Source organism: Lepisma saccharinum, unplaced genomic scaffold (assembly GCF_977018435.1).
Source record: "Lepisma saccharinum unplaced genomic scaffold, izLepSacc3.1 HAP1_SCAFFOLD_463, whole genome shotgun sequence".
NCBI lineage: Eukaryota > Metazoa > Arthropoda > Insecta > Zygentoma > Lepismatidae > Lepisma > Lepisma saccharinum.
In genome coordinates, this window is record NW_028143157.1 from 154,626 (window position 1) to 168,132 (window position 13,507).

Here is a 13,507-nt window from a genome sequence, read left to right on the forward strand (position 1 = left end):
CGCGAAAAGGGAACGGGAGGCTCTGGAAGCAAAGGGAGTCAGTCCGATTTCCATATTTGAAACCGAGAGCGAGGTGCCGTTCCTTAGGTTCCAAATCAGGACGGTTGGCAACGTCAACTCTCTTGAAAGATTATTTATTGAATATTCCGAAACTTTCTTCTCTGATCTGATTGGGTCTTGTAGGCAGGCAGAAAGAAAACAGATCGTCCATCTGGTCTGTCCTTTCCGACTGGGTCAGCCAATTTCTTGGCGAACTAAACTCCTCACGGGATCGCAGCTCTCAACAAGTTTATCACGAAACAATCCTCCCAAAAAACCGACCGAACTTAACATTACGAAAAGGTACATTTATTGTTATCCATTTATTTTTCAGGGACGGCGCGAACGCAGTCCCTACTAACAAAAATTACGCGCCCGAGATATCCACGTTTGGGATATTCGCGGGGGTTAGCCCAACCGAAGTGCAATGGAAGAGCCTCACCCCGGGGGAACCGCCTTGCTGATCACGGTAGCCCCTACGCCAGGTAAGTATGCCTCGACCAGAAACCTCTCACATCCTACTCTATCTTCTCAACAAACTCCCATCGAGTGTTTCCACATATCTCAAAGTCTTTCGCAACGTGTCAGTGATAACTTATAATTGCTATGCACACTTTACACAGACAATATATCTACAAATAAATATGTTTAACTTATCTTCACAAGTAAAATTTGAACGACCTTTTTAAGGGAGGAAAACAAGCTACTCATTGTGCTGCCATCTATTGAGAAACGTTTACTTACTCCAACATTCTCCACACTACGTTCAACTTTCACATACGAATCTTCCTGGCTGGCTGGCTTTCTCGATTTCTGTCCCCTTCAGCGTCATGTCAATCACGTGACATACGTTTTGGTTCAGGGATCACGTACAGTTCGATTATTGCATGTCCGAAACCAACCTTCTCCCATTCACGCTCGAAAATAGGATGGGTTCCACTCGTCTGGTCTTAAAGAATGGAAATTTCCTCGTCAAAAATGGAAAGAAAGTAGACTGATGGCGACAGAAATGCTTTGGGTTTTCTTCACGCAATTTGTCGTTTATCAGGAACGTTAAGGAAGGAAATGCGAGAGGGATGTACCGTACCGAGAAGACCTGCCGCGTCTATATATATCTATAGACTTATATGTGTCTTCAGTTGCAATTACCTGTCATCTTATCAATCACATCTCAATTTGCACTTGTCGGTCTCTTTTCGGGTTGCTTGTCCTCCAAGACAAATCTCGGGTCTTCCCGATGGCCTACTGCTACCGCTGTATTGGATTCACTCACTCCAAGTGGAGCCACATTTGACTGTCTTTCGGTTCCACTCCAAACTGTACGTCAAGTCCCGATAAGCCTACCAGACAACAAATTCGACTTCAACTTTGAAAAACTTATGGACAACGAAAAAATCTCTCTTCTTGTGCCTATTACATGCAAAAATGTCAAATCAAGAACCTTCGCTACAAATAGTGCTCGGTGGGAGGGGGGACACGAGGATGACAAAATTCTCCTATGCAATGTCTCATTTTCACCACGTCACATCTAAAAATGACACCTCCTCCACGGTTTCTTTAAACATTCTCCCAGACACAATTTTTCACTTCAAGCGCAGGTTAAAAACAAAACAAAAACATAAGTTTCTATCTAAACAGCATATGTAACTCATGTATAAAGGTGCCGGAACACTGCCTGCTTGCTATGCTTCAAACAAGTCGCACTCTAAAGCTGTTATCGTCTATTAATCGAGGGGTCAGGGGAACGATACTCGGTCGAGACACATAATGGCTCGGATCCCACTCTAAACTGTAGGTCCAGTCCAAGTTAACCTATCTGTGCATAAAACTGGAATATTTACATCACAAACTCAAAAACACGGTTTAGCAGAAATTTTCACATAAATGTGCATCCGAATTTACTAAAAAATTTACCCATCATTTGAAGCTCCCTGTGTTCGAGTCTTGACCTAGGCATGTTGTTGTGAGCCGTACGAGTGTCCTTTCATCACGTACTTATAATTCATTCATCCTTGTCGTCGCAATTAGTAAATATGAAAGGAAAGCGACGTAAATGCAAAATACAATATTTACGTAGCATTTAGAGGAATTGTCGTTAACCACTCATTCTTATCCTGTCACTTGCGATCATTTTTAGCATAAATAAGCTAGCGTATTTGTCAAATCTCTTCGAATGTAAGGTATACATTCCTAAGTATTGCAGCACAACTTTTTAAAATGTTCACGCCTTCAACGGGCGGTGAAGGTGAAGCCAATATTAATACATAAAATGTCCAATTTGAATTTGGAAACATAAGTATTATGTATTCAACAAGCAAGAAAAACTAGTTCATTTGATTGGTTTATTTTTCTACTAAAGGATGTATTGTTGCTAGCACCGAGGCTGGCAGTACTGGAACGACGTGGTTCAGTTTCCATGACGGAATACTTTTCATTATAAATATGGTATCTCGTTAATATGTAATCTTACAAATTCTTAAAAATCAGACAACTGTTTATTCAGGGGAATTCGTGATTGGAATGGTAATTTCGAAGCAACGAAAACATCTTTTAGATCTCTGCTAATATGTAGGACGACTACCAACATCATGAAGTTTGGACGTTATGTTGGCGCTTATAACATTCTACGCCATGTCCAGAACGAATGCAGTGCACGCGAAAAGGGAACGGGAGGCTCTGGAAGCAAAGGGAGTCAGTCCGATTTCCATATTTGAAACCGAGAGCGAGGTGCCGTTCCTTAGGTTCCAAATCAGGACGGTTGGCAACGTCAACTCTCTTGAAAGATTATTTATTGAATATTCCGAAACTTTCTTCTCTGATCTGATTGGGTCTTGTAGGCAGGCAGAAAGAAAACAGATCGTCCATCTGGTCTGTCCTTTCCGACTGGGTCAGTCAATTTCTTGGCGAACTAAACTCCTCACGGGATCGCAGCTCTCAACAAGTTTATCACGAAACAATCCTCTCAAAAAACCGACCGAACTTAACATTACGAAAAGGTACATTTATTGTTATCCATTTATTTTTCAGGGACGGCGCGAACGCAGTCCCTACTAACAAAAATTACGCGCCCGAGATATCCACGTTTGGGATATTCGCGGGGGTCAGCCCAACCGAAGTGCAATGGAAGAGCCTCACCCCGGGGGAACCGCCTTGCTGATCACGGTAGCCCCTACGCCAGGTAAGTATGCCTCGACCAGAAACCTCTCACATCCTACTCTATCTTCTCAACAAACTCCCATCGAGAGTTTCCACATATCTCAAAGTCTTTCGCAACGTGTCAGTGATAACTTATAATTGCTATGCACACTTTACACAGACAATATATCTACAAATAAATATGTTTAACTTATCTTCACAAGTATAATATGAACGACCTTTTTAAGGGAGGAAAACAAGCTACTCCTTGTGCTGCCATCTATTGAGAAACGTTTACTTACTCCAACATTCTCCACACTACGTTCAACTTTCACATACGAATCTTCCTGGCTGGCTGGCTTTCTCGATTTCTGTCCCCTTCAGCGTCATGTCAATCACGTGACATACGTTTTGGTTCAGGGATCACGTACAGTTCGATTATTGCATGTCCGAAACCATCCTTCTCCCATTCACGCTCGAAAATAGGATGGGTTCCACTCGTCTGGTCTTAAAGAATGGAAATTTCCTCGTCAAAAAAGGAAAGAAAGTAGACTGATGGCGACAGAAATGCTTTGGGTTTTCTTCACGCAATTTGTCGTTTATCAGGAACGTTAAGGAAGGAAATGCGAGAGGGATGTACCGTACCGAGAAGACCTGCCGCGTCTATATTGTTGTAAGCCCGTTTACCTGGGCTCTGAGAGGTCACAGGGAAGTTTCATTTAAACATTTAGGTAGAGCTTAATAATATCTGATGGCTGAACCTGCTCCGTAGGAGGGTAGAGATATGGAAAGTTGGTGTAAAAGGTTATTCACGCTTGTTCATACCTGGTAGATGTGTGTGATGTCTTGTCCTAATGCTTCTCGCAGACCGAATCGTGACAGTTTCAAGGTTCTATCCAGCGACCCTCAGTTCACCAAGCCAAGCGATCCCTTGCGCCTTGTAGCATGCTAGGCAGCGGTAACTCCGTGTTCCATCGTCGTAGTTAGCAGTGTAACGTGTTGTAAAGTCATCGGACTAGCTATCCATGTAGCGTCGATGAGTGTCAGAATCAAAAGAGAGCGAGCTCCGGGTAAACCTTTCAAACGCGGTAGATCCTGTTTAGATCCACGCGTTTGCCTTTCCAGTTCCTTGTTTTACGGAAGTTACAAGCTAGCGCATTCTTGAGATCGCTCGCTGGTCGGACAAGTTCAGGAAATAAACAAGTGTGAATATTAACATGACGAGGTTTTCTCGGTCTAATAGTCTCCATATCTCTACATTCCCCTTGTTGAAATAATCGAACCACTCTGTGATGGTCGACTACCTCGTCCGGAGTAGGTTATATTTAAAAATTAATATTTATTAACATATCAAAACTCGTAGAAAACCAATACAGTAAACCAATCAGTAGAAGAATCACATCACCGTAAAAAAAATATTGAAATCACCAGAAGAGTCATATCATATCGTGGCACTAAACACCGTTGAGAAAAAAAATATAAAAACACGTAGAGAGAAAAAAAAATTGTAGGTCATAGCCTCTTATAAACTCAAAAAGTACGAGCACAATTAACTAAGTCTTGAGGCATGGATAAAAATAATTGCATAAGTGTGACACTGAACTAGTTTTGATTGAGTGAGGACAGCACAATAATAATAAAAAAACACATGTCAGCACAGTGTGAAGAAACGCCGGGAACCGCAAGCGGTTGTATTTACTGTTTGCTGAGTTCAAAGTACACTCGGCGGAACATACACGATGCTGGGCGGAGCCTTGAGGTATGTTACCTATGGCAACTCTGTAAACTGCATGCCGCCATAGGCTGGACGTTCTGTGCGGCTGACGATAAAAAAAAAAACACAAAAGAAAGAGACGTATCTCTAATCGAGTATGGGCAGTACCCATGGGCACAAACTTTGGCACTGTAAAGAACATGCGTGTGCACTAATTGCGTGTGCCTTACGGTACTTGAAGTAGCTGAGCACCGGAACACTTTGAGCCGATGAAAAATAGCATATGCATCATATGACGTCAGGAAACAAGAGCACAATGCACTCAGTGGGCGGGGCCTTGTCGATGTAGATCGTCATGGGAGGGCAGTCTGGAAGTCAAATTTGCGATGGCGCTTCGGGGCAAGAAACGTCCTGGGTAAAGCGCTCCAGTTCTGCATCGCGGCTTGGAAGAGGGAAAAATCAGCCATGGGGTCCAGACGGGAACGGGTCCTTGTTGGTGCTGGAACTCCACAAGATAGTCGTCGGTCTCTGCGATGAGCCTAGGTCTGTCGCTCGATGGTACAAGCCGTTGGTCGTCATGGGTCCGGTAGCATCCGTGGCGATGAGAAAATGAAACAAGCGCAAAAAGGGAAAAATTAGGAAAAAGCAAAAGGTAGTGGAGCAGGGTTACAATAAATGATGACGGGTTATAAAATCGATTGAAAAGGGACTTTCAGTTAAAACTGGTGAATTATTTGGGGGGGAGGGGAGGTAATATCTGATGTGAATGACGGCGAAGGGGCGTTATTACTTATATGATGTAGAGTTTTTAAGGGGGCCTGTTTATGATTAACAGGTTTACCTGAAGAAAAGTTCGCCGGGGCAACGGGGGGGGGGGAGTAGGTGGAATAATTCCATGTTGTAAGGAAAGTTCGCCGGGGCGCAACGGGGGGGGGGGGAAGTTAGAATATTCGGCTTAGCCGGAATGAAATGAGAAAAGAAAGGAGAATTCAGCGATGATAGAACGAACTAAGTGATTACGAGACATTTCCTTCTGTAATATGTGTAAATGTCGTTTATAAAAGCAATTGCAAGAATTTTACGTGTCTTGTGGACAAAGGTTTAAGCGCCTTCGATTCGCTGCTAATAAAAAAAAATTGAAAAAGAAGTGAAAAAGAGTAAGTAATATATTTGTGTAAAAGTTCATTGAAAAATAGAGTAGGTTGTAATTTCATGGGATATGAGCTATACCATGTTGTATGCTATCAATATTTGAACTATAAAATTAAAGGAGAGAGTGGGAACATTTGCCTATTTTATTATATGCTTTATTAACATATTTAGTGCATTGCAGCTTTCAAAGAAGCAGTTCGCGTTACACCTAAGCGTAAATAAAAAAAATTGCTATGGCCAAAAAGCCAAAAGTTCAAGCAAGTTCTACGCAGTTCATTTGTTCTTTAAATCATTGATCTTGTTCTATCTTAGTTCATTCGTTCTTTATTTCTTTGTACTTTTTTCTTCATTTGAGCGTATATGTACCAGCAAATGGGGAAAAAAAAAATATTTGCTAGTTAGAATCATAAACACACTAAGTACTTATTAGTCAAATCAGCTAAGTGATATGTTCTGACTATTACTATGCGTTTAATCGCATATTATAAAATAACATTAAAATATCAGTAAAAATAAATTATTAGGCAAGAGATGTATTATAAATGTTCCGACGATTGAGATAGCATTCTATAATCCTGGTCTTGTTAAAAATAAAAATAATCATGTTGTATTAAAAATAAAAATGAGTTCGTTCTAACGAAGAAATGCAGTGCGAGCACTGGAAGTGGAAAGAGGGGGGAGGGGAGTCGATGAGCGTGAGAAAATGCTGAATCAGGGAATGCTAGCATGTGCAATGTACGGAGCGAGGAGGCTAAAGCAGGTGACAACGGAGTGGCGTGTTAATGAATGTTAGTGGGGTTATCATGGCACTAGTCGTAGCGGGCTTTGAGTCTAGAAATAGTAATAGTGTCAGTCTTTTGTTTATTCCTGCCGGCGATGTAAGTTACTTCGTAGGAATTCTCATTAACTTTGCGAAGAATAGTTCCTTTGTACTTATAAGAGGACGCAAAAGCTTTTGACACGCCTGGAGTTGGAGTGGCATCTAGAATCCATACATGTTGTCCTGGTGAGTACTGTATTTGCCTAGAAGTGCTGTCTGCGTACTTTTTCTGCTGTTCGTAACGCTTATGCAGGTTGTCATGTGCTGTCTTACGTATGGAAGTCAGGAGTTCAAGTCTCTGTGCGTTCGTCTGGGAAACATTGTCGGGGTTCGAAGGAAGGACTGCGTCAGCTAAGATCCTTGGGTTGTAGCCAAACGGTTGAAATGTTTGCAGCGTATGCGGCTTAGAACCTTGTGGTTTCTTTGAAATCTGACAAGGGATGCAATGTCGAACCTTCTCGTACACAAATTTCTTCATATTGGGGAAAAAGTAACGCATAAGCATTAAATTATATGTCTTTTGTGCACCTTGGTGACTTCCATTCATTTTGTGTGCATGAATAAGGTCGAAAACTTGATTTCTTAATGCATGAGGAATACAAAGTCTATCCCTATTACCAGTTTTGATTTTATTAGTACTGTATAAGACTCCATTTTTGAGTACATAAGAATACGAAAGCTTTTCTAGTTTAGGGTCACTAGCTTTATCTTTGTTTTCTAAAACATTAATAATGTCTCTGAAATAGGGGTCTTTACGTTGTTCTGAACTAATATCAAAATCTGCTGCTTGTGCATGAAATACTTGATGAAAAAATAAGTCATCATCATCATCTTTCTTGTCATGATTAGTCTTGTCAAGCGGTAAACTTGCACGGGAGAGTGCATCCGCAAGTTCATTTTTACTAGCGCTGACATGCCTTATTTCGAAATCAAAATTCTGAAAATAAAGGGCTCTTCTTCCTAAAATAGAACTATGGTGTTTAGTTGAACGAAGATAGGATAAGGCTTTGTTGTCTGTGAGAACCACAAAATGTTGATTCATAAGAAAAAATTTGAAAGTTTTCAAAACATAATATGCACCTGCAATTTCGAGTGAAAATGTGTCAGCTCTTTTCTCTGTGTCTGTTAAGGCTCGTGAACAATAGGCACATGGATGTAAATTTCCTTCTTCATCAGGCTGTAACAAGGCTCCTCCAATGCCAATTCCGCTCGCATCAATGTATACATATGAGGGGCGTTTAGGGTCATAAGGGCGGAGGATAGGGGCGGACGTGATCATTTCTTTCAGTGTTTCGAAGCTCTTCTGGTGTTCATCAGTCCATTGAAACTTAACATTCTTTTTAAGAAGCTTGAATAAACATTCTGTTGGTCCTGCAAAACCTTGCACAAATCGTCGAATGAAATTGACAAGTCCTAGAAAACTACGAAGCTTGCGTTTGGTGGTAGGGGTGGGATATTCCAAAATAGCTTTAAGAATGTGTTCTGAAATCTTAACTCCCTTTTGAGATACCAAGTTACCGAGGACTTTTACTTCGGTAAAAGCTAGCCTACACTTAGAGGGTGATAACTTAAGGGATGCTGTTCGTAACTTTTGAAACACTCTGTCCAGTATGTTAAGCATGTGTGGGAGATTTGAACTGTAAATAATAATATCATCAGTGTAAACAGAAAGTTCTGAACTGTCTATTCCGCTAAGGGCAAGTTCGCTTACTCGGTTCATTACACCGGGGGATGTTTTCAATCCCTGGCATAACCTAGCATACCTAAAACTACCCAGATTGTTAATAGAAAAGGCGGTAATGTCCTTAGAACGCTCTGTTAATGATACCTGAAAGAATGCACTGGACATATCTAAAATTGAGTAATATTTCTTTCCAGCCATCTCTGTCATGATGGTTTTTATGTCTGGGGATTGTAAGGAAATCGGAGCTATTATTCTGTTTAGGTCGCGGAGGTCAGAGATAAAACGGTAAGTCCCATTGGGTTTCTTAACTAATAGGACTGGGTGTCGATAGGGACTCCCTTCACAGCGCTCTATAACACCTTGGTCTAGTAATTTCTGAACTTCCTGTTTCATGGGTTCTCGGTAATGAAAAGGAATAGGGTAGGTTTTGGCATACACTGGGGTGTCATCTGTCAGTTTGATATCATATTCCAAAACATTGGTTTTAGTTAGTTTATCCCCTGGCCAGAGAAAAATATCTGCATACGTGTATGCGAGCTTTAGGATTTTTTCTCTTTCTTCTCGGGGAATATCAGGGTTAACTGTGAGGAGGGAGGGGTCAAATTTCTTTTGACTTTCACTAAGTTGTTGCTTTACTGTAGTATTTTCATTACAAGAGTATGAAAATGCAACATCTTCACTTTTATGTTCCCAAACGGAAGTAACGTCAGTTAAAATTTCACATGTCGATATTTCGCCTAATATTGTGTCACTTTCCAAAGTGATTGTGGTTTCCGTAGGGTTGTGTATGTGAATGACAGGTGACTGCGGGTTTACTGCAGCATTGGGAAGGACTACTGGATGCTGGGCCATAAGGGAAGCAGATGGTGTAAAAAGTACAGGCTTATGGGTATTAGGTGTTATAGTGATAATGTTCAAATTGATATAAGTCTTGGATCGTGGACTTAACTGAACTGTGTTTGAAAGGGTAGCTTTTCCCTCATACACATTTACATTTTCAATTTGGGTAAATATGTCATGCGACACCTGGTGAGTTTTGTACTTTGATCTTAAAATACTATAATTTGGAGTACGTCCTAAATGACAAAGAGTTATTGTGTTGTCTTTCAACGACATTTCGCACCTCTGCGTTCGTAAAAAGTCATTTCCTAAAAGCGGAGGGACGTTAGTTGAATCTACTATTCTAAATGGGTGCGAATATTTACGCTTTCCAATTATGATAGGAAGAACTACAATTTCAGACACACTCAGTTTCGATCCGGACACACCTTGGATTGTGGATTGTACCTTGTATGTTTTTCTTTCAGTAGGGAGAAGGTGGGAAGGATAAATTGAGATTTGGGAACCCACGTCAATAAGTAAATCTACCTGTTTCCCTTGTATGCTACTATTAATAAAGTATAGGCCATTTCTCTCAATTATAGGAACTTTATCTAATCTGCTATTATCTTCGATTTCGTTCCTGCAAGTCGAAGACGATTTTAGTTTAAATCACTGTCTCGTTGTGGCTTGTAAAAGCAATTGTCGCTCTCATGATTATAACGACCGCAAAACCTGCAGGCTGAGGTATTTGCATCGTCGCGATTAGCCTGATCTCGACGTTGAAACCTCTTGTTACTATTACCTCTGAACTGGCCTCGTGAGTTCGACCGAAAGTTACCTCTGTGATTAGCTCTATGATTTGGTCGAGGGAGGAATCTAGGTGTTCGTGCAACGCTATCTGTGACGTATTCATAAACGAAGGTTCGTCGTGCTGACCAAAGAACAAATGAAAGTATGGGTATACAGTTATTTATGTCATTAATATATCGCTGGTCAAATAAGTATAAGCAAGTGTTCTCATTCCTGTGCGAATGATGCGTGAATACATGTTATGCAGAAGAACTAGATTTTTGTTGAAAAAGGGGGGCTCGGCATAAAAGAAAAAGAGGGGTTGTTGTCCATAGGGTAATACACATAATTGTCACTGGGTCTGACGCATCTTAAGCGTACTGTGGGAGTATGAGTTGGAATTACTAAAAATTTACTTTAAAAATGCTCCCAAAGTGGGAGGGAGGGGGGGAGGGAGACTAGTTTAATGTAAAGCAATTCGTACAGGAGGGTACTTAATTGCAAAAAGGGCCTGAAGCACCTCCACCATGTTGTAAGCCCGTTTACCTGGGCTCTGAGAGGTCACAGGGAAGTTTCATTTAAACATTTAGGTAGAGCTTAATAATATCTGATGGCTGAACCTGCTCCGTAGGAGGGTAGAGATATGGAAAGTTGGTGTAAAAGGTTATTCACGCTTGTTCATACCTGGTAGATGTGTGTGATGTCTTGTCCTAATGCTTCTCGCAGACCGAATCGTGACAGTTTCAAGGTTCTATCCAGCGACCCTCAGTTCACCAAGCCAAGCGATCCCTTGCGCCTTGTAGCATGCTAGGCAGCGGTAACTCCGTGTTCCATCGTCGTAGTTAGCAGTGTAACGTGTTGTAAAGTCATCGGACTAGCTATCCATGTAGCGTCGATGAGTGTCAGAATCAAAAGAGAGCGAGCTCCGGGTAGGAGCTTGCTTTTATCATTCTAGGCGTCGAAAGGTTGTTAAACCTTTCAAACGCGGTAGATCCTGTTTAGATCCACGCGTTTGCCTTTCCAGTTCCTTGTTTTACGGAAGTTACAAGCTAGCGCATTCTTGAGATCGCTCGCTGGTCGGACAAGTTCAGGAAATAAACAAGTGTGAATATTAACATGACGAGGTTTTCTCGGTCTAATAGTCTCCATATCTCTACAATATATATCTATAGACTTATATGTGTCTTCAGTTGCAATTACCTGTCATCTTATCAATCACATCTCAATTTGCACTTGTCGGTCTCTTTTCGGGTTGCTTGTCCTCCAAGACAAATTTCGGGTCTTCCCGATGGCCTACTGCTACCGCTGTATTGGATTCACTCACTCCAAGTGGAGCCACATTTGACTGTCTTTCGGTTCCACTCCAAACTGTACGTCCAGTCCCGATTAGCCTACCAGACAACAAATTCGACTTCAACTTTGAAAAACTTATGGACAACGAAAAAATCTCTCTTCTTGTGCCTATTACATGCAAAAATGTCAAATCAAGAACCTTCGCTACAAATAGTGCTCGGTGGGAGGGGGGACGCGAGGATGACAAAATTCTCCTATGCAATGTCTCATTTTCACCACGTCACATCTAAAAATGACACCTCCTCCACGGTTTCTTTAAACATTCTCCCAGACACAATTTTTCACTTCAAGCGCAGGTTAAAAACAAAACAAAAACATAAGTTTCTATCTAAACAGCATATGTAACTCATGTATAAAGGTGCCGGAACACTGCCTGCTTGCTATGCTTCAAACAAGTCGCACTCTAAAGCTGTTATCGTCTATTAATCGAGGGGTCAGGGGAACGATACTCGGTCGAGACACATAATGGCTCGGATCCCACTCTAAACTGTAGGTCCGGTCCAAGTTAACCTATCTGTGCATAAAACTGGAATATTTACATCACAAACTCAAAAACACGGTTTAGCAGAAATTTTCACATAAATGTGCATCCGAATTTACTAAAAATTTTACTCATCATTTGAAGCTCCCTGTGTTCGAGTCTTGACCTAGGCATGTTGTTGTGAGCCGTACGAGTGTCCTTTCATCACGTACTTATAATTCATTCATCCTTGTCGTCGCAATTAGTAAATATGAAAGGAAAGCGACGTAAATGCAAAATACAATATTTACGTAGCATTTAGAGGAATTGTCGTTAACCACTCATTCTTATCCTGTCACTTGCGATCATTTTTAGCATAAATAAGCTAGCGTATTTGTCAAATCTCTTCGAATGTAAGGTATACATTCCTAAGTATTGCAGCACAACTTTTTAAAATGTTCACGCCTTCAACGGGCGGTGAAGGTGAAGCCAATATTAATACATAAAATGTCCAATTTGAATTTGGAAACATAAGTATTATGTATTCAACAAGCAAGAAAAACTAGTTCATTTGATTGGTTTATTTTTCTACTAAAGGATGTATTGTTGCTAGCACCGAGGCTGGCAGTACTGGAACGACGTGGTTCAGTTTCCATGACGGAATACTTTTCATTATAAATATGGTATCTCGTTAATATGTAATCTTACAAATTCTTAAAAATCAGACAACTGTTTATTCAGGGGAATTCGTGATTGGAATGGTAATTTCGAAGCAACGAAAACATCTTTGAGATCTCTGCTAATATGTAGGACGACTACCAACATCATGAAGTTTGGACGTTATGTTGGCGCTTATAACATTCTACGCCATGTCCAGAACGAATGCAGTGCACGCGAAAAGGGAACGGGAGGCTCTGGAAGCAAAGGGAGTCAGTCCGATTTCCATATTTGAAACCGAGACCGAGGTGCCGTTCCTTAGGTTCCAAATCAGGACGGTTGGCAACGTCAACTCTCTTGAAAGATTATTTATTGAATATTCCGAAACTTTCTTCTCTGATCTGATTGGGTCTTGTAGGCAGGCAGAAAGAAAACAGATCGTCCATCTGGTCTGTCCTTTCCGACTGGGTCAGCCAATTTCTTGGCGAACTAAACTCCTCACGGGATCGCAGCTCTCAACAAGTTTATCACGAAACAATCCTCCCAAAAAACCGACCGAACTTAACATTACGAAAAGGTACATTTATTGTTATCCATTTATTTTTCAGGGACGGCGCGAACGCAGTCCCTACTAACAAAAATTACGCGCCCGAGATATCCACGTTTGGGATATTCGCGGGGGTCAGCCCAACCGAAGTGCAATGGAAGAGCCTCACCCCGGGGGAACCGCCTTGCTGATCACGGTAGCCCCTACGCCAGGTAAGTATGCCTCGACCAGAAACCTCTCACATCCTACTCTATCTTCTCAACAAACTCCCATCGAGTGTTTCCACATATCTCAAAGTCTTTCGCAACTTGTCAGTGATAACTTATAATTGCTAT

General features: G+C 41.3%; 3 non-coding genes across 3 annotated transcripts; all 3 read right to left on the reverse strand.

The window, feature by feature from the left end:
• Window positions 1–369: 369 nt before the first annotated feature.
• Window positions 370–532, reverse strand: LOC145982916 (U1 spliceosomal RNA). The gene has a single exon (XR_014441195.1). It is a non-coding gene; the product is annotated as a U1 spliceosomal RNA (small nuclear RNA).
• A 2,530-nt stretch (window positions 533–3,062) lies between these two features.
• Window positions 3,063–3,225, reverse strand: LOC145982903 (U1 spliceosomal RNA). The gene has a single exon (XR_014441182.1). It is a non-coding gene; the product is annotated as a U1 spliceosomal RNA (small nuclear RNA).
• A 10,004-nt stretch (window positions 3,226–13,229) lies between these two features.
• LOC145982904 (U1 spliceosomal RNA) lies at window positions 13,230–13,392 on the reverse strand. Its single transcript, XR_014441183.1, has one exon. It is a non-coding gene; the product is annotated as a U1 spliceosomal RNA (small nuclear RNA).
• Between the last annotated feature and the right edge of the window lie 115 nt (window positions 13,393–13,507).